At 41.6% G+C, this 21159-nt stretch overlaps 1 non-coding gene across 1 annotated transcript; it reads left to right on the forward strand.

The window, feature by feature from the left end:
• The first annotated feature begins 15314 nt into the window (after positions 1–15314).
• Positions 15315–15420, forward strand: LOC118492863. Its single transcript, XR_004894864.1, has one exon. It is a non-coding gene; the product is annotated as a small nucleolar RNA R71 (small nucleolar RNA).
• Positions 15421–21159: the final 5739 nt, after the last annotated feature.

The raw sequence follows: 21159 nt of genomic DNA on the forward strand, positions 1-21159 counted from the left end.
AACTCACTATCGACGAGCGATTGCAGTTCGTCGAGGAACCAGTTGAAATCACGGATCGGGATGTGAAGGTCCTCAAAAACAAGAGAATCCCTCTTGTTCGAGTTCGTTGGAACTCCAAACGTGGCCCAGAGTACACCTGGGAACGCGAAGACAGGATGACAGAAAAGTACCCCCAGTTATTCGGAACCAATGCAACCACTACTGAGGCTGAAGCTACTACTGCGGAATTTCGGGACGAAATTCCAGATCAACGGGGGGAGGATGTGACACCCCAGGAAAACCAGTGAACGATACAACTTACCTAGCTTCCTCAGTGAGTGCATACCAAATTTCGGGACGAAATTTCTTTTTAGTTGGGGATAATGTGACAACTCGAAATTCTGAACCTATTTTTGTGTAACGTTTATGAACATGACACGACTATATGAACTTGATTGACTAAGCGAATGCTTATTGAATGTTATGTGATATGTGTTTTAATGAATGTATACATGATATGTTATGTGTATGTATATATGTTACATGAACCCAAACCGCACAACATGAACGAAACGTACAAGACTCACCGATCGCACAAGTCCTTTGGACTATATCACTTGCATTCGGACGTAAAGGGCGGCCCAAGTGTGGGTTCGGCCCAACCCCTCATGAACTATTAACACTTAGAAGTTAGTAAACTTCTCATTATTTTGCCAAACATCAAAACACACAAAACCCTAGACGACTTTCTCTCTCTCTCTCGTTTTGCTTGGAACCCGACGGCACAAGATCATCCTCTTGTTCGGATCACACTTCTCTACTCGTAATCGGTTAGTGTTTTGTTTATGCTTTCGTGTTAAGTGATGTTATGATTACATGCTTAGATTAAACCGATTAGAGTTGCATGATAATAAACTAGGGCCGATTCGATTATGTTGTTATGCGTGGTCCTCGGATTGATTGTTATGATGATTTGAGATTGGATGTTTGCTAGTCGTCTGATGTGTGTGTTTAGATACGGATGATGTGCAAATCGTTGAGTTAATATGCATGCTAGTAATCGGACTGTACCACACGATTTGATAAGATGATGAATATATTGTTTATGTTCTTGATAGATTAGTGTTCATGCTTGAATTAGGGTTCATGTAAAAATTGATGCTTGATTTCCTTGTTTAATCGAAAAAGCATAAAACAAGAAACTGTTAATTGATTTGGTAAACTTGGAAACTTTGAATTAGTGTAACCGATTGCTTGTATTATGGAAGTTAGTTAGACTGATCGTACAACACAAGCCAGTCGGTCGCACATCATGGCTGGATCACACAAGTTTCCTGACCGCACAAGGTGGCCCAATCGCACAAGATCCTTTGGATCAAACTGTTGTTATGTTGTTGAGCAGTTGGGCCGACCAGCCCAGATAGAACCGCACAAGCCCACTTCCGATCGCACAACCCAACTCAGCCGCACAAGGCTAACCGGGTCGCACAAGAATGTCTGGATCGCACAACTGGGCCGATCGTACAAGCCTTGGCGGATCGCACAAGTGTAGATCTTGGGCCGTAGCTATGTTAAGTAATTATTGATGTGTTATTGGACCGAGTAAGCCCAAGGCCCACTCGCACAAGGCCGGTACAATCGCACAAGTCATTTAAGCTTATAGGGCCGATAAGTTATTTGGATTGTTTATGTTATTTGGGCCGACGTGTTTTGATCTGTTATGATATGCTGGGCCGGGTATGGTTTGGGCTTATACATGTACATTGCACAAGATGGTTGGGCTCGCACAAGTTCAACGGCCCAACCATCCGAACCGCACAAGTGGGAAAATGTTATACTTGGACTGATTACGTGTTGCTATGATCTATATACGTGTCTGCTATGATTTATACGTGCATTATTTAAGTCAGAACCTGACTTGTATGATAACCCTGTTAGGACGTGTTGACCAACCTTAGTTCAAGAACCCTTTTCTTTGTGTATCTGCCAAGCAAACCAAGGTGAGTTCACACAGCCAAGGCATGGGATTCCCGGGTTGGGAATTGGGTTGGAATGTTTGATATGGAATGATTACTCGTACTTACGCAATCACTAGACTATAGACCATCGTCCTCAGGATAGTCAGGACACTTACGTAAAACCTACGTAAACTAGTATCTACCATTGTCTCTCGGGTCGGGAAGACACTTACGTAAATCCTGCGTAACCTAACACCCACTACTGTCTTCCGGGTCGGAAGGACACTTACGTAAATCCTACGTAAACCCCATGCGTACCACTGTCCTCGGGGAAGGGCACTCACGTAGATCCTGCGTGACCTTGTATGTATTCCTGTTCTCGGATTAAGAAGAACACATGGTTGCAAATAGTCTAGTAAGTACCATAATGGGAAGCCCCATTATAAAGGATAAATGTGAGAATCCCTCACCAGTAGTATATACTTGCATGGGAAGCCCCCCCCACAAGATGAACTTACGCAATACTGTTATGAACTTACTTTCTGTGAACTCGCTCAACTAGTTGTTGATTATTTGCTGCATGCCTTGCAGGACCTTAGGTACTTAAGGAGCTTGCACCAGGAGGAGCAGGTCGTTGTGGACAAGGATTTGTGAATGCTTACTAAACACTTATGAAATTTCATACATTAACACTTATGGTTGGGTTTTACGTTAATGCTTCCGCTACACTTATTTATGTTGGTTTGATAAACACCTTTCGTATTGTTGGATAATTATTACTATTTATTTACATGTTCAATATGATTGGTGGCTTGATCCTGGTCAGTCACGCTCCCAAGCGGTAATACTCCGTGGGTGGATTTTGGGGGTGTGACATCAGGGACCCTAACTGGCTCAGAAAAAGATAAATAATGTTAATGGCAATATTTTCATGTCCCGGGTAAAGTCCGGTTGTTCGGTTGGATAGTAATCCGTTAAAACGCTTAACAAAGCTTTAAAGTGTCGTTATTATTATTTTTAGTGACAACTTATTCCCGACACTTTGGAAAGTGTCTAGTAACATTTTTCTCATGTTTTGGCACTTTATGAGTTAACCAAATGCTGAATTTTTAGTTAATGTGCTGAATTTTGTACTTGGAGTACGTTTTAGGCACATCCGATCACTGTAACTTATTCCTAGAGACGCAGTTCTACAACCCTTGTATCTTCACACTCACTATTAGTGTAGTTAACTATCTCGGGCTCATACAGGCCTTAGAGGCAGTATCTGCCTGGTGCTAGTTATGACAGCACGTTCAATAGGTTATCCGTTCATTGTGCTACTGTGCTTTTGTGCATCATGTTTGTCACTAAGGTTCAGCATGTAAATAATGTAGTGACGTTAAATAGAGTATGATGCAAGTATGTACATGTATCGACATTCAAGTAGCAGTTTATCCACAATTTCAGGTAAGCACAGTAATTAAGCAGTAATTAATTATTAATTAAGTCGTACGGATACCTGATTTAGTGAGGGTTGTTACATTCTCCCCCCGTTAGAAAAATTTCGTCCCGAAATTTTAAGTTCTGCTTCTAGAAGCAGGGTTCTTGGGAAATATGTGGGGGTACTTCTCTTTCATCCGGTCCTCACGCTCCCAGGTGAATTCAGGACCATGCCTAGCATTCCAACGAACCTTGACGAGCTTGAGACTGCTCCGGTGGGTTTTGTTCACTTTCCAATCCGTGACCTCAACAGGTTCTTCAACGAAGTGGAGCGTGTTGTCAACATGAATTTTGTCAGTGGGAATGATAACGGTATCTTGAGTTGGACTTTTCTTCAAATTTGATACATGAAATGTATCGTGAACACCATTCAGTTCAGCAGGCAAGTCCAGCTTGTATGCTACTAGTCCAATTCTCTCCAAAATTCTGAATGGACCAATATACCGCGGATTCAACTTTCCACGCTTCCCAAAGCGTGCCACACCCTTCCAGGGTGATACCTTCAACAAAACCACATCACCTACCTCAAACTCTAGAGGTTTTCTTCTTCGATCTGCGTAACACTTTTGACGATCACGAGCCGCCTTGATGCGATCTCGGATCTGTGCGATCTTATCCATGTTTTCCTGGACCATATCAGGACTAACCAATTGTCTATCACCTACGTCAGACCAATCAAAGCGGTGATCTGACTTGCGGCCATATAGAGCTTCGAATGGCGCGGCTCCAATAGTGGTGTGGTAGCTGTTGTTATATGAAAATTCGACCAAAGGCAAATGCTTATCCCAGCTACCGCCCAAATCCATAACACACGCTCTCAGCATGTCTTCCAAAGTTTGTATCGTCCGTTCACTTTGACCGTCGGTCTGCGGGTGAAATGCGGTGCTCATATTCAATTGCGAGCCAAAAGCTTCTTGGAAGGATTGCCAAATCCTTGATACGAACCTTCCGTCTCTATCGGAGATGATCGAGAGAGGTACTCCATGGCATGTAACAATCTCTCTCATGTAAATTTCAGCCAACTTGCTCGTATTATCCTTCTCTCTGATAGGTAAGAAGTGCGCTGACTTCGTTAATCGATCCACTATTACCCAACTTTGTAATAAAATCCATTAAGATTTGTTCCCACTTCCACTTGGGAATTTCCGGTTGTTGCAGAAGTCCCGAAGGCTTCTGGTATTCCGCTTTCACTTTAGCGCATGTTAAACACTTGCTCACATAAACAGCCACATCGCCTTTCATCCTAGGCCACCAGTAGTAATCCTTAAGATCTTGGTACATCTTATCCGCTCCAGGGTGGATAGAGTACCGCGATTTGTGAGCTTCATCAAAAATAACCTTCCTTAAACCTCCAAACAGAGGAACCCAAATCCTTTTCTCAAAACATAACGTTCCTTCCTCGTTTGGTACCAATAGCTTCTCCATCCCACGGAGATATTCTTCTTCAAGGTTCCCTTCCTTGAGAGCTTCTTTCTGCGCGGCACGAATGCGCAAGGAAAGATCGATATGAATAATCATTTCTAAAGCCCTAACCCTTATGGGCTTGATCCTTTCTTTTTGACTTAGGGCATCGGCGACCACCTTCGCCTTCCCTGGATGGTACTTTATCTCGCAGTCGTAATCATTTAACAACTCAACCCAACGTCTCTGCCTCATATTCAGCTCCTTCTGGTTGAATATGTGTTGTAGGCTCTTATGATCTGTGAAGATTGTACACTTCGTACCATATAGGTAGTGCCTCCAGATCTTTAAAGCAAAAACCACTGCGCCAAGTTCCAAATCATGTGTGGTATAGTTCTTTTCGTGCACTTTCAATTGACGCGATGCGTAAGCAATAACCTTTTGGCGTTGCAACAACACGCAACCCAATCCTTGACGTGAAGCGTCACAGTATACCACAAAATCATCGGTACCTTCTGGTAGTGCTAAGATTGGCGCATTGCAGGGCCTATCTTTCAATATCTCGAATGCTTCTTCCTGTTTGGTCCCCAATCAAACTTCTTATCTTTCTGCGTGAGGAGCATCAATGGTTGAGCGATTTTTGAAAAATCCTCAATGACCTTCGATAGTAACCAGCCAAACCTAAGAATCGTCGAATTTCGGTTGGTGTCTTTGGCGTTTCCCAATTCTTGATCGCTTCGATCTTGGTGGGATCCACGTGGATTCCATCTCCATTTACCACGTGCCCAAGGAATTGGACTTCTCGTAGCCAAAACTCGCACTTAGAGAACTTGGCGTACAACTGTTCTTTCTTCAGCAGCTCCAAAATAGCTCTTAGGTGTTGTTCGTGCTCAGCCTTCGTCTTAAAATAAATCAAAATGTCGTCGATGAACACAATCACGAACTTATCCAAGAACGGCTTGCAAACTTTATTCATCAAATCCATAAAGACTGCAGGTGCGTTTGTCAACCCAAAGGGCATAACTAGGAACTCGGAGTGTCCATAACGAGTTCTGAAGGCTGTCTTCGGGATACTCTCCTCTTTTATCCTTAACTGATGGTATCCAGATCGAAGATAGATCTTAGAGTAAAAGCTTGAACCTTGCAGTTGGTCGAATAGATCATCGATTCTCGGCAGAGGGTATCTATTCTTGATCGTCAACTTATTCAATTCCCGGTAGTCGACACACATTCGAAAACTACCGTCCTTCTTCTTGACAAACAAAACTGGAGCTCCCCCAAGGCGAGAAGCTTGGTCGGATAAATCCCTTTTCTAACAACTCTTGAAGTTGTGTTGACAGTTCTTGCATCTCGGATGGGGCAAGTCTATAAGGTGCCTTAGCCACCGGCGCAGCGCCTGGGACTAAATCGATGCGAAACTCTACTTGCCTCTGAGGCGGCAATCCAGGCAGGTCCTCTGGGAAGACTTCTGGATATTCCCTCACGACAGGGATGTCTTCGATTCTCAGTTCTGCAGCTTTCTTATCTATAATGTGTGCCAGAAAGGCAGCACATCCATTCTGCAAACTCTTTCGCGCTTTGAGGCAGCTGATAATCCTTAACGGCGTATCACGCTTCTCTTCGTGAACCACAATTGTTTCACCATCTTCGGTTGGGATACGAACAACCTTTTCGTGACAAACTATTTCTGCCTTGTTGCCTGATAACCAATCCATTTCTACCACCACGTCGAAGCTTCCTAGCTGGACTGGTAGTAGATCCAAAGCAAACTCACACTCTCCTAACTTGATCACACAGCCTCTGACAACTTCATTGGCTTTTACTAACTTTCCATTAGCCAATTTGATCGAGTATGGAATACCTAACTTACTAGCGGCTAACCCAAGCATATTCTTAAACTCTAATGATACGAAGCTATAATCGGCACCGGTATCAAATAAAACGGATGCATAGCGTTGGTTTATAGGGAACGTACCAGTAACGACATTGGGGTCCTAGCGCGCTTCCCTTGCTTCAATATTGAACACTCTTCCCCGGGCTTGGTTCAACTCTGGGCAGTTCCTCTTGTAGTGCCCAACATCACCACAATTAAAGCATCCAGGTCTTTGCCCGTTTCCACCACCATTTATATCTTGATTATTCCTTTGGTTACAATTCACAGTGCCCGCTTGATTCGCATTGTTGCCTCGATTCCTATCTCCTCCAACGTTTCCTTGTGGGCAATTTCCATTACCACCCCGGTTATTGTTTCTGTTTCCAAATCCTCCTTGGCCTCCCTGGCCAACAGTGGCCCAACAAGAGTCCTTCAAGTGGCCAGGTTTTCCACACGCTTCACACACTTTCCGACTACACCGGCCAGAATGGTGACGCTGGCAGGTGTTGCACTTAGGCTGAGTGCCCATATATCCCTTTCCTTTCCTTCCACTACCAGCTGTAACCTGAGCTGGCACGCTTGACTTTCCTTTCTTAACAACCCCACTAGTGCCTTGCTTGAAGTTCGAGAACTTCCGTTTGTTACCTCCGGGTGACTCGACATGAGTCTCCTTGTCAGGGTTTGCAAGTTTTTCTAGTCTAATGACTTCCGTAACGAGTGCCAAGCCCATCTTACTTGCAGCCATAGTTGTTGGTGGCGTAGATGCCGTCATTAAGCTCAGGACTTGAGGTGCCAGTTCCCAAATGAAATGTCCTAATTTCCTCAATTCTGGTTCCACCAAGTATGGAACGACTCGTGCCAAATCATGAAGTCTTTGCATGTATTCCAACATTTTCGGACCTTCCATTATCAGGCTCTGGAATTCACCTTCCAACCTCTGGGTTTCTGTTTGGGCGCAATACTTCTTACGCATTATTCCTTTCAACTCATCCCAAGTCAACGCGTATGCTGTAGTTAGGCCCATTATTCGAACCTGAAGATTCCACCATAATCGAGCTCCATCTTGAAATAACCCAGAAACGTATGGGACTTCATTCGAAAGATGGATTCCATACTTTCAATCCATTTCACAAAAGCTATGGCACCCCCAGTGCCGTCGAACTTCGGAGGCTTGTAATTGAGGAAGTGCCAGTAGGAACAACCGTTATTTTCTGAGGTGCCTCTGCTAGGTCCCGAGCGTAGGGCCTCGTGTTGTGCTATAGCTGCAACAATTTTCTTTTGAAGTTCCGCCTCTGAGGTGGGCATGCGCATTTCGCGTCTTGGTGGCATCTTCTAAAAGGTGTTTCACATACGTTAGGTTATAGCAGGTAAAATGTACGTATGTATTCAACATCATCAGCACATAACATCTCATGCTATAAATAAATCAGCCACATAACATCTCATGTCATAGAACATAAACAATAGATCAAATATCACAAGTGATGAGAATATTGCCACAATTCGAGACCACCATGTAAAACTTACACGTACACAACTGTATCATACAACACCAATGACTTAGTAGGGGGTGACCCTAGACAAGTCGTGCGATCGCTGGACATGCTCAGGAATCTCTGGTTCGTCCATTACCAAATTCCAGAATTCCACCTCCAGCTTCTGAATACCAGCCCTAGAACAGTATTTCTTCTCAATCATTTCCTTGAGCTCGTCCCAGCTCAGTGCATAAGCAGCATCTGTACCAAGGGTCTGAATCCGAAGATCCTACCATGAGAGTGTGCCATCTAGAAATGACCCTGAGGTAAAGGTAACACTCTGTTGGGGCGAACAGTTAGTCATTCTTAGTATGAAGTCAATCTTTTCGGACCAACGAACAAATGTAACGGCGCCTCCTGTTCCGTGGAAGTTCAAAGGCTTGTAGTTCAGGTGCTGCTCATAGGTGCAGTCAGTTGGAGGGTTATTTCCAGTAGTGCCATTGCTATGCTAAAAGCGGAGAGCTTCATGTTGTGCAATTGCCTGTGAGTTGCGTTTTTGCAGCTCGGCTTCTATCCTTGGCAACGTACTGGTGTTTGTGTCATGCATGGGTGGCATTCTCTTTTGCCGAAGTGGCATGAAGCGGGTTAGACATCATCTCATTTGTCTAGGAGATACATAGCACCATAAGCCATCATGTAATCACCCAATTTCACACGAAAATATATTCAATGTATAAGTGAGGAAATAAATTCTGAGCCTTCACATAGGTTTGCCAATTTGGCTCGTTGCTTGAAATAGAATGATCTCGAGGCTACATCGCCTTGGTCATTCGTGTTTTAGTTATTTCCTGCTACATTGGTTTTCATCAGCTTGACCCACAGAGTCCACCAGGATTTCTGTGCACTACAAGTCGTTATTACGTGGGCCCCCGTAATAATAAATTGTCTTGCACAGTTACCCCAAATTTTTCCCTCGTCCAATCAGATGATCAATCAAGGAGCAACAGCAGGTGCATCGGCATGAACAGGGTCATGCTCCAATGCGGGGTCAAGAGCAACGCCTGGCTCAGGGCCACGGCTGGCTCCGGATCGACAAACTCCATCTCAAAATCAGCTGGATCAACCATCACAGGGGGTTACAGGATCCTCCAAGGGCTGGTCTAAGTGTATGAACTCAAGGTCATGGTCTGGATCAAAACCAGGTGGAAGAACAGGATCACCCTCAATACTGTGATCAAACTCAAAGCTGTGTGCGGGAACCGGTGCAGCTGATGATGCCGTATTAGGGTCGGCGTCGTGTGAATGGTGCTGCACTCCCTGTATATGCGAAAATGCGGATGTCAGAAACTCAAATGAGTCTGGGACAGGGGAATGGGCATGAGTTTTCCCTGCAGGAGCGTCCGCAAGCAGTAGGCTAATACCAACAGCAATAGGGCCTCGCCCTCGAATGGGTCCTCCTCTAGTAGATCGTTATTGTCGTCAGAGGCCACGTCGGGGGGGGGGGCATATCAACAACGAGATAAGCGGCAAGGGCACAGGAGCAGGGATCACCGCGAGTGACAAGTTCCCAACAAGATGGCCATCAGTAGGCTCTGCTACGACATCAGGCAGCGCAAAGGGCTGAAAGTCATCATCGTCTGTTCCGGTAGTATCGGAAATGTACACCTCGTGCTCCGATGAAACTATGTCGTCTGATACTATGGCCATGGGATTCGTAGTGTCCATCTTTCTAGTACATGATGAAAGCATGGCGTTTGTAACACAAACACATATACGTATAACAATCAGTCATATAAACATATAAACATGTTAGTCAACAATAAGCAATCAAATAATTCTCCTACTCCCACTAGCCTCCCAGCCTCCCAGACTACTCTTCCTAGTCCCACTAGCCAAATTTTTCCCAGCCTCTCAGACTGACTCCCTAGTCCCACTAGACAACTACCTCGGCCTCCAAGACCGAGCCTCGGCCTCTCAGACCGAGCTTCAGCCTCCCAGACTGAGCCTAAAAATAATAAGGAAAATGTGCTCAACATTTGTTTATAAAAAACGTTTTGGATCTGGACTTAAGTGGTATGCAGTAAAAATGTTTTCGTGAGAGCCCTAGTGATCATAGTCTAGACTCGAGAAGGAATCCTAGTTCGCTATGATCAGAGCTCTGATACCAAGCTGTCACACCCTGGCTTTGCGGAAGCGTGGTTAATTTGGTGTGACTTCTTAATACCATAGCTTAACCATAACAAGCTATATGAATTTAAAAACCATGCAAGATCATCCATTAAATTAGGTTTGAAAAGTAAAATACCATAACAATGTCTCAACGGAAACACATCCTAACAACATAAATAGTGTTCAACAGACACAAACATCAACATGACATAAACACGGTTTAAGAACTGTGACTCGTCCAGGAAAAAGTCACATCCCTTAAACTTGGATGACCTCGTAACTAGTGCAGCGGGGAAAACGTGCCATACCGTGCCAGATCCTTTAAGTCCCTGAAATACATGTAAGTTGAAAAATCAACAATAATGTTGAGCGAGTTCATGTGTAAGTGAGTAAATAAACCTTTGTATGTATAAAACCCTGGTATGTAGCAAATAAGGAAAAAGAGATCGCCAATGGTTTGCAAGGCCATTGATATGTGTGAAGTGCAAGTAGGAAGACTCAAACCTAGCAGATTTATGCGTCGGGCACAAAGTCACCACCTGGTCCATTAGGCGGGCTCAGGGGTTGGGCTCGCTACACCCTGATAGATCTACCGCTACTGTCCCTCGGTCCTGCCTTGAGGATTAATGGCCTCAAGTTTCCGCCTACCCACTCACATGATCTAAGTCGTAAACCTCCTTACGCTAACCATATCATGTATAAAGTATTCGTAATCAAAGTAACATGTATTTCACCCCCGCAGTTTAGAAAACTGAAAACAGTTAAGAGAAAAGGGGGACATGAACTCACAGTGGTGCGTCTCTACCAAGTATACCTCCTGATCAAGAAGCTGTGCGACGACCTACACGTACTAACTCTATTAGACGGACGGCCGTGCCTTAGCTTAAGGTTTAAGTTTTTGGGAAATAGTTAGACAACTATTTCATGTTTACATTTTGTAAATACTTGGTAATTATTTCCTTCCCAAGGATGGGGGATTTAATACATGTGCGTTCGTATTATTTCAAAATATATTATTAAGTCTCACTTAATATATATTTTATTTCTAATCCCAAAATATAAATATTCTTCCCAAAAATATTATATTTTAATACATGTGATCTTCCCAAAATAATACCTTGACAAAAATACGCGTTCATAAATATTTTCTTAAATGCGTAAGTTACGTTTTGAAGATCGGGTGGTATTACTATACCGTTGTAACTTAAATATTTATCGTGAAAGCGTTCGTATTATTTTGGAGCCGTTAATGTTTGGTAATATTATTTTTACCCTAAAAATAATATTAGTATCTTCACAAATACATGACAAGTGACGTTATGAAAAATATATTTACTAAATATATATATTTATCACGTTTTATTTTGTGAAAATCCCACCTCCGATATTTTGTAAATAAAGTCGTGGCGAAACTTATACGTGAAAACAAGTTAAAAACGTATTTCTAACACTTGTAGTGAAAATATTTCTAAGTGTTAGGTTTTTGGGAAAATTTCGCCAGAGTTTCCCCTGTAACTGGAGGTGGCCACGCTTTTAAGCGTATCATTTTCTTTTACAATTTCAATCAACAACTTTCTCATTTAACCAAAACAATATCCAAAGCATCAAACTAGTCAATAAACATGTAAATCGCATAAATTACATGAACTTATAGTTTAACCAAAAATATGAAGTAAATCCCATTACTTTTAGTGGATCTTTATATAAATCAATCCGGTTTCGTAAAAACCTCGCTTTTAAAGAAATTCCATCTTTACAACTTCTTGTCAACTTTTACAAAAATAGTTATTTTGTCGAAACTTTGTGTTACACATGTGTTTACACACTCGTATGTTCTAAAAATCATTCTTGTTAGTGTAAGATCCGGCTTTAGTAAATATGGTTTCTTTGACACTCGGTCCTTTGAAAATACCGCTTGTAGATCCGTAGATCTACTAGTTTTAAACACTATTTCGCAAGTAAAATCATTTTTACACAAGTTCAAGTTTGATGTGTGGTAGAGTTTCATCACTTAACCCTTGTTACACTTAAACTAGCTCTATGCCATGATCCATGATCATGACCAATCCGGGTTAAACGATGATCCGAGCTACCACAACATAGATCGGGCCTAAATAACTACACAAATCAAATACTACAAGATTTACACAACATTCAAGCTTTTAACCATCATTACTAGCATTTTTAGTAGACTTTTATGTATCAACTTGTAAGATTACGAGTTTTAACCGTTACATATCATTTTAACCATCTTAAAATAGATCGAGAGTGTGATTCAAGCAACTTACTACTAGCTCGAGGCTAGGGAAGAATCTAGACGCAAAATGAGCGGATAAAAGCAATGAGGTGAGGTTCTTCGCCTTCCGAATGCACCAAGCTTCCTTGTAGGTGATCCTTGACACTTGAATGATCTTGGAATGGCTTGAAGGAAATCGAAAGATGGTTGGTTGGAAGTGTGGGTGTTCGGCCGAGAGCCTTTGAGAGAGAGAGAGAGAGGGAGTTTTGTTGTGAGTTGTGTTAAGTGAATGATATGAGGTGCCAAGACTTGTACTTATAGACCATTCACAAGCAAATTACCCAAGGGATCATGTGTAGTCTTGATACTAGACAAAGGAGATTAGTTTAATTAAAATAATCAATTGACGGACAATGTGTGTCCCCCCCCCCCTGGGGACGGTTTGGTTATGGGGGGGGGGGGGGTAATCCGGTTCAAATCCAACCAAGTGTTAGGATATGGTTAGGTTAAGTTTAGTTAGTTAAGTGATTAACCCGGTTACTAATGTGTTGTGCATTACAGTGGGTGTTAGGGTATTCAGGGACCCTAACTGGCTCAGAAAAAGATAAATAATGTTAATGGCAATATTTTCATGTCCCGGGTAAAGTCCGGTTGTTCGGTTGGATAGTAATCCGTTAAAACGCTTAACAAAGCTTTAAAGTGTCATTATTATTATTTTTAGTGACACAACTTATTCCCGACACTTTGGAAAGTGTCTAGTAACATTTTTCTCATGTTTTGGCACTTTATGAGTTAACCAAATGCTGAATTTTTAGTTAATGTGCTGAATTTTGTACTTGGAGTACGTTTTAGGCACATCCGATCACTGTAACTTATTCCTAGAGACGCAGTTCTACAACCTTGTATCTTCACACTCACTATTAGTGTAGTTAACTATCTCGGGCTCATACAGGCCTTAGAGGCAGTATCTGCCTGGTGCTAGTTATGACAGCACGTTCAATAGGTTATCCGTTCATTGTGCTTTTGTGCATCATGTTTGTCACTAAGGTTCAACATGTAAATAATGTAGTGACGGTAAATAGAGTATGATGCAAGTATGTACATGTATCAACATTCAAGTAGCAGTTTATCCACAATTTCAGGTAAGCACAGTAATTAAGCAGTAATTAATTATTAATTAAGTCGTACGGATACCTGGTTTAGTGAGAGTTGTCACAAGAGCAGCGCTAAGTTTCGAGTCTTCAGCCAGACCGTGCCACCCCCATTTATGGTGGCTCAAAGAATCGGTTACTGCCACTTCCATCACTACATTGTGCCATTGAGCAAAATGCACCCGTCTCGTTTCGACTCAGTGGGTAATCAAATACACTCTTGCTTATACCCATATGTTTTTTCTTCACGGTCCGGTGGGTGCTTTTTTATCATTCTTTGAAACACATTTTTCATACAATCACTAGACTCACCACCCTTCCCCTCAATGGACTCATAACTAATCACTCTAGTTTGAACATCAAAGGACATCTTACGCTTCTTTTCGGTCATGGTAATAATCCCGTCTCTACAAATAATTTGAGCATTTGCTGTGTATAGAAACGGTCTACCTAAGATTACCCTTTGTTGTCTACCATTTTGGTAGAAGCATAGTCTAGAACTAGAAAATCCACCAGGTATTCAAACTCTCCCAACTGAATCTTAACATTCCGAACCATTCCCCGTGGACGCCTCCAACTTTCATCCGCCAAGCTTACCATGGTGTCTATATCTTGAAGCGGACCAAAGTCATAAATATCATATAAATCGCCTGGTAGCACACTCATGCTTGCCCCATAGTCCAACAATGCGTGAGGGATTTTTAATTTTCCCACACGGATAGGCACGATTGGTGCTCCATGTTCTTTATCATTCTCACCATCGGCATCCTTCTCTATACCTGTATTATTTCACACGAAGAGGTTAGACATTTTTTATTAAATTCGATACTAGGAACGGTGCTTACCACATTGATATTAACGCCTTTTATGTTCTTGGGATTTGTCACCGTATCACTTGGTAGCTGGCCTTTTGCTTTCTTCAAAATCGCCACTTCACTCGCAAGTTGACCCATTTGAGTAGTCAAAGTTTGAATAGCTTTATCATGGGCCTCGTCCTTTTGCATCCGAACCTCATCACGTTGATTCATTCGTTGCATTTCGACTTGCATCGCCTTCAACATTTCCATTACTTCGTTTCCACCCGAAGAGCTTTGACCCGTTTGATATTGCCTTTGAAATCCTTGGTTTCCTTGGAAATTCGAGTTAACTTGATTTGAAGGGTTCCCATAACGAAAGTTTGGGTGGTTCCTCAACCCGGGGTGGTAAGTGTTAGAATTCATATTGTTGTAATTTCTACCACCCCCTCTTTGACCTTGCACAGCATGAACCTCTTCGTATTGCCCATCACCTCCTTGGCAATTTTCAGCCGCATGAACTATTTCATTGCAAATAGCACAAACATCATAAATTTGATTAGAAGTTTGTACATTACCATCATCAACCGCATGCACTTGTGTTCGGGTAATGGCCGGTCGTGCTCTCCTTGATGCTTGAGCTTTTCTCTTTGATGTAATGGCCATTTGCTCCAAGAACTCCCAATCGTCATGCTCATAGTTTGTGCCAAAAGTCCCATTTGTGATGGACATTAAATCACGCGCATCTTCGGCACACAACCCCTCATGGAAAGCATTCATCAACTCCCAAAGTTCAATTCCATGATGCGGGCAATTTTTGATCATCATATTAAAGTGCTCAAAGGCTTCATGAAACATTTCGCCTTGTTGTTGTTGGAAACTCCTCAACCCCTTCCTAGCATCATTGGTCTTTTGGGCGGTATAAAATTCGTCTAAGAAAATTTGTTGCATTTCCGCCCAAGTGTAAATAGATGCTGAAGGCAAAGTGTAAAACCACTTCTTTGCCTTATCCTCCAAAGAAAATTGAAATAAAACCAACTTGACATCATCGGCCGAAAAACCTTGACTCCCAAGAGTATCGCAAATTGAGTCATAGGCCTCCAAATGGAAATAAGGCTCCTCCGTTGCTAGACCTTTATATTTCGGAAAACTTTGCAAGGAATTTGTTCTTACTTCAAAAGTTCTTCCTTGGTTGTTGTGAGGAATAACCACCGGTGAAGGATTGTGAGTAATCACCGCCCTAAAATGCGCTTCAATACCCCTCGCATGTTCTCTAAGATGCCTTCTTGGTACACCAAACCGCCCCCTTGGACGAACAGGACCCATTGGTCTTGGTATATGCCATTGTGGTGCAAGTGGTTGTTGAAATTGTTGTTGTGGCACCGGTGGGTTTTGAATTGGCCTTTGGAATTGTTGTTGAACATTCGGTGGACGAACTTGTTGCAATGGTATGGGACGTTGCATTTGTGGCCCTTGTGGCCTTGGCCTAATGTGTTGTGGTATAAGTTGTTGTTGTGGCACTCCACCAACACTTGGCATTCCTTGAAGTTGGCCTTGCACGTAGCCAAAGTCTCCTTGATCTCCATCACCCCCATAAGCATCCCCATCTTCATTAAAACCCTCAAATTCCTCATATCCCTCATCATAACCATCTCCTTGAATTCCCGAAGATTGTCCAAATGGAAGAGTCGAGTATTGAAAACCTGACTGGTTTGATGGTCGAAACGATGAAGCATGGACAATGGTCGAGTTTGGTGCTATGGTATAGTTTGAATATGATTGACCCACACCCGGAAAGAAATGGGACAATGGTGGAATAGTAGTAGCAGGGTTAAAAGTAATGGTTGGTTCCTCTTGAGTGGTAATGGGTTGTGTGGTGTTGGTTGGTGTAACATTTTAAATCAAGGTAGGTTCGGTGGTATTTGTTGGAATGGTGGTATTTGGTGAAGGTTGAGTGGATGTTGGTATAAATGGTGGAGTAGGTTCACCCGTAGTGGGTGGTGGTGGTGGTGGATCCATGTATCGAAGTGGTGTAACCGGTGTGATTGGTGTTGTTGGTGAACCGGTAATTGTGTTTTCCCTTAACAAAATTCGGTTTCCTCTTAACATTCGCTCAATCTCCGGATCAAACGCCAATGGTGATAGCTTGTGAGAGCTTCTAGTATGCATGCACCTGTAAATACCTGCACACTAACACACCCAGCGTAAACCAGAAAAATAACAAACTTAAAAAGAACTAAAATAACACACGTTGCGCACTACTCCCCGGCAACGGCGCCAAAATTTGACGTGATGTCGTGGTCACAATCAAATTTAATCCAAATACAACTAAATAGTTAGTGGTAAGTGGGTATCGAACACAGGGAGTTTGTGGAATATGTGTTATTTGGAAGCTTATCTAACTTGACTAAAATTAAACTAATTTACAAGTAAAGTAAAATTCAAGAGTTGGTTTGAGTGAATTGGTTTTAAAACTAAATTTAACTAAACAAATTGCACAAGAAAAGTTTGGGTTGTAAGCAAATTAGAGACAAATGACCATCCTAGATTTCCGGTTTGTTTCGACATTTATATTATCATTCCACTAGAAAGAACTACATAGACATAGCTCATGTGTGATTACTTGCAGTGATGAAAGGGAACTAAGTACTCAGATTCCTAGAACGTGAGGTTGTTACCCGATGATCAATCAACCCTTACCCAAGCCTAACTATACCCATGATATCTCGATTGCCAAAGGCACCAAGAACGTATGTGTGACACCACACCCAGATAAGGATGCACCATACACAATTGATACCAACTTACCAGTAAACACTTACTTTATTGATACAAACGGTAATATACAAAAGTTGGAAACTTAAAGGTACAAAGTTTGGTCAAACTACTATTAGCTGATCACGCAAAATTTCCACCAGATAAGAAAGTTTGAGATACTTTATTTCACTAGTCACGCCTATCCGAGATAAACAACCCGCCCAAGACTAACCATCATTTCCTGTGACACATGCTTAAAAGACGTCAGATATTACACTGGTGAGTTTATGCATATACACAATTTACAATTCACATTATTTAATCATGACTTGTACCCGCCCATGTTATCATAACCCAACGTTACCACGTAACTTCCATAACCATACAGTTAATGCCCACTACACCACAGGTGTAGTACCGACAAATCCCGCCGTAGCGGCACGTATAAGGGACCACAAATATCATGTGTATGTCATGCTCAGGTTATATACATGCGTACAACAGTCATGCCATATTATTACAGTTTAGGACAAGCATGTTCACATTTGAAAAGCATTCATAAAACTCACCTCTTGCTAGTAGCTAACCGTTGATACAATTGCTAGTATGATCAGGTACTATCTCAAGGTCCTGACACAATTTACATAATCCTAAGTTAGGTAATGGTACACCTAACTAGTCATTATCATGGTTGGATATTGGTTAACCCTACCTTGTTTAAGCATGGTTGATCAGTCCATGCCTAACTAAGGCTAGGCTACCCAATACCCGCCCCTGACAATAACCCTAGTACCTAAAAATAATACTAACACTACTACCACTAATATATTATTACTATTAATAAAACTAATATTAACTACTAAAAATAAATAATAAATAACTAAACATAAACTTAAACGAGAGTATACCTCAAGACTATTTATGGCACGTTGATGTAGAGTTTCCCTACTCCTGCTCCTACTCGTGCTCCAAAAACGACTACTAACAACACCCAACGGGGTATCGTATACGCGGGATTCTTAATACTAGAGCGTTCCCGTTAAAATTTTGGTGTATCTAAAATCCTACAATTTAACTCCCATATATATGTGAAGCAAGCAGGCACCTCAATTCCTTTCTAGGCGATGTGGGACATTGACGTGCTTGCTAGCTAGCTTGACGTGCTAGCTAGCTAGCTTAGTTATATTAATTCAGCTGCTTCACTCGTTTTTCTTGTATAAATTTTAAAATATGACGTTTTATAAAACAACGAATATGTCATTAGAACGAGCATATTTTTATCTACGTTTTAACCTAAGTTTCATTAAAAACGGAGTAAGGTAAATAAAATAATATATTTAATTATTAATATTAAACAGTCTCTTATAATAGCCAGGGCTTGTACAGATGTCTCATATTTCAACTAAATATTTCAACTAACCATTTTACTCGTTAATTAGTCGTTCAACAATATATAAATTATAAATTTTAAATATAATTTTATTGGTTCACAAAACAGGATGTTACAACTCTCCCCACCTTATAGAAAGTTCGTCTGCGAAATTTAAGCAAAGAGATGTGGATATTTTTGTTTCATCTCGTCTTCTTTTTCCCATGTCTCTTCAGGTCCTCTCCTTGCATCCCATTTGACTCGTACTAGAGGAAACTCCCTGTTTCTTAATTTCTTTATGCGTCGATCTATGATCTGAATGGGGCGCTCTGTGAAGTTCAACTTGTCATTGATCTGGATCTTCTGCCAGGGTATCTTAAGTGACTCGTCCGCTAGACACTTTCTTAAATTTGACACGTGAAACGTGTCATGAATTCCTTGTAATTCTGTTGGCAATTTTAACCTATATGCTACAGGACCAACTCTTTCGATTATCTCAAATGGTCCAATATAGCGCGGACTTAGTTTTCCTTTCTTCCTAAAACGAATGATACCTTTCCAAGGCGAGACCTTAAGTAATACCTTGTCGCCAACTTGAAATTCTAAGGGTCTTCTTTGTCTGTCGGCATATCTTTTCTGTCTATCTCTAGCAGTCTTCATTCTTTCTCGGATTTGTATGATTTTATTGGTAGTTTCTTCAATAACTTCGGGTCCAGCTAATGGATTTCTACCAATCTCAGTCCAACAAACTGGGGTATGACACTTCCTTCCATATAGTGCTTCAAACGGAGCCGCCTTGATGCTTGTGTGATAACTGTTATTGTATGCAAACTCTATTAGAGGTAAATGCTCATCCCAGTTTCCTCCAAAGTCTATCACACATGCCCTAAGCATGTCTTCCAGTGTTTGTATGGTTCTTTCACTTTGGCCATCTGTCTGTGGGTGATAAGCCGTACTTAAATTTACTTTTGTTCCCAATTCCTTTTGGAAGCTTTGCCAAAATTTGGACGTAAAACGGCTATCTCTATCTGATATAATGGAGATAGGTACTCCATGACGGGTGACAATTTCTTTGACATAAATTCTTGCTAATTTATCCATTTTATAATCTTCTCGTATTGGCAAGAAATGAGCAGACTTAGTTAAACGATCTACTATAACCCAAATAGTATCGTGACCATTCTTAGTTCGTGGAAGTTTAGTAATGAAATCCATGGTTATCATCTCCCATTTCCATTCAGGGATCTCGGGTTGGATTAAACATCCTGCAGGTTTCTGATGTTCTGTTTTGACCTGTGAACACGTCATGCATTTTTCCACATATTCATTTATTGATTGCTTCATTCCTGGCCACCAATATTCATCTCGAATATTCTTGTACATCTTCGTACTGCCAGGATGCATTGTATACTTTGATCTATGTGCTTCTTCCATCACCATATCCCTGAGTCCTCCCACAATAGGTATCCAAATCCTATTGTGGAGTCTTAGTATTCCATCTTCTCCTTTAACAAGTAGTTCTTGTTTTCCCACCATCCTTTCTTTGTTAATCTGCTCAACTTTCAGGCTTTGGTGATCAGTGTAGATCACACACTTAGTTCCATATAAGTAATGCCTCCGTATCTTGATGGCAAATACTACTGCTCCGAGTTCTAGATCATGGGTGGTGTAATTTCTTTCATGTATCTTTAACTGTCAAGATGCATAGGCGATAACTTTGCCTCTTTGCATCAACACACATCCTAGTCCATAATGAGAAGCATCACAATATACTACAAAATCTTCGGTACCCTCGGGTAATGCAAGTACTGGGGCACTGGATAACTTTGTTTTTAAAAGATTAAAAGCTTCTTCTTGTTGGCTGCCCCAGACAAATGGGGTATTTTTCTAAGTCAGTGTCGTTAGAGGCATCGCTATCTTAGAGAAATCTTGAATGAACCTTCTATAATACCCTGCTAGCCCTAGGAAACGTCGAATTTCTGTGGGATTTCTTGGTGCCTCCCAATTCTTAACTACTTCAATCTTTGTAGGGTCCACTTGTATGCCTTTTTCATTAACAACATGCCCTAAAAATTTGAATTCCCTAGTCCAGAATTCACACTTACTGAACTTGGCATAAAGTTTTTCTTCTTTTAGTAACTTAAGAATGGCACGGAGATGACCCTCGTGTGTTTCTCTACTCTTAGAGTAGATTAGGATATCATCTATGAAGACGATTACAAATTGATCCAAGTATGGTTTGCAGACTTGGTTCATAAGGTCCATGAAGGCAGCTGGTGCATTAGTGAGGCCGAAAGGCATCACTAGGAACTCGTAGTGACCATACCTTGTCCTAAAGGCAGTCTTGGGTATATCTTCTTCTCTAACCTTTAATTGATGATACCCAGATCTTAGGTCTATCTTCGAGAAGTAGCTTGCGCCTTGTAATTGATCAAAAAGATCATCGATTCTTAGGAGTGGGTATCGATTCTTTATAGTGATCTTATTCAGGTCTCTATAATCAATACACATCCTC

The sequence above is a fragment of the Helianthus annuus genome, chromosome 5 (assembly GCF_002127325.2).
Source record: "Helianthus annuus cultivar XRQ/B chromosome 5, HanXRQr2.0-SUNRISE, whole genome shotgun sequence".
Classification (NCBI taxonomy): Eukaryota; Viridiplantae; Streptophyta; class Magnoliopsida; order Asterales; family Asteraceae; genus Helianthus; species Helianthus annuus.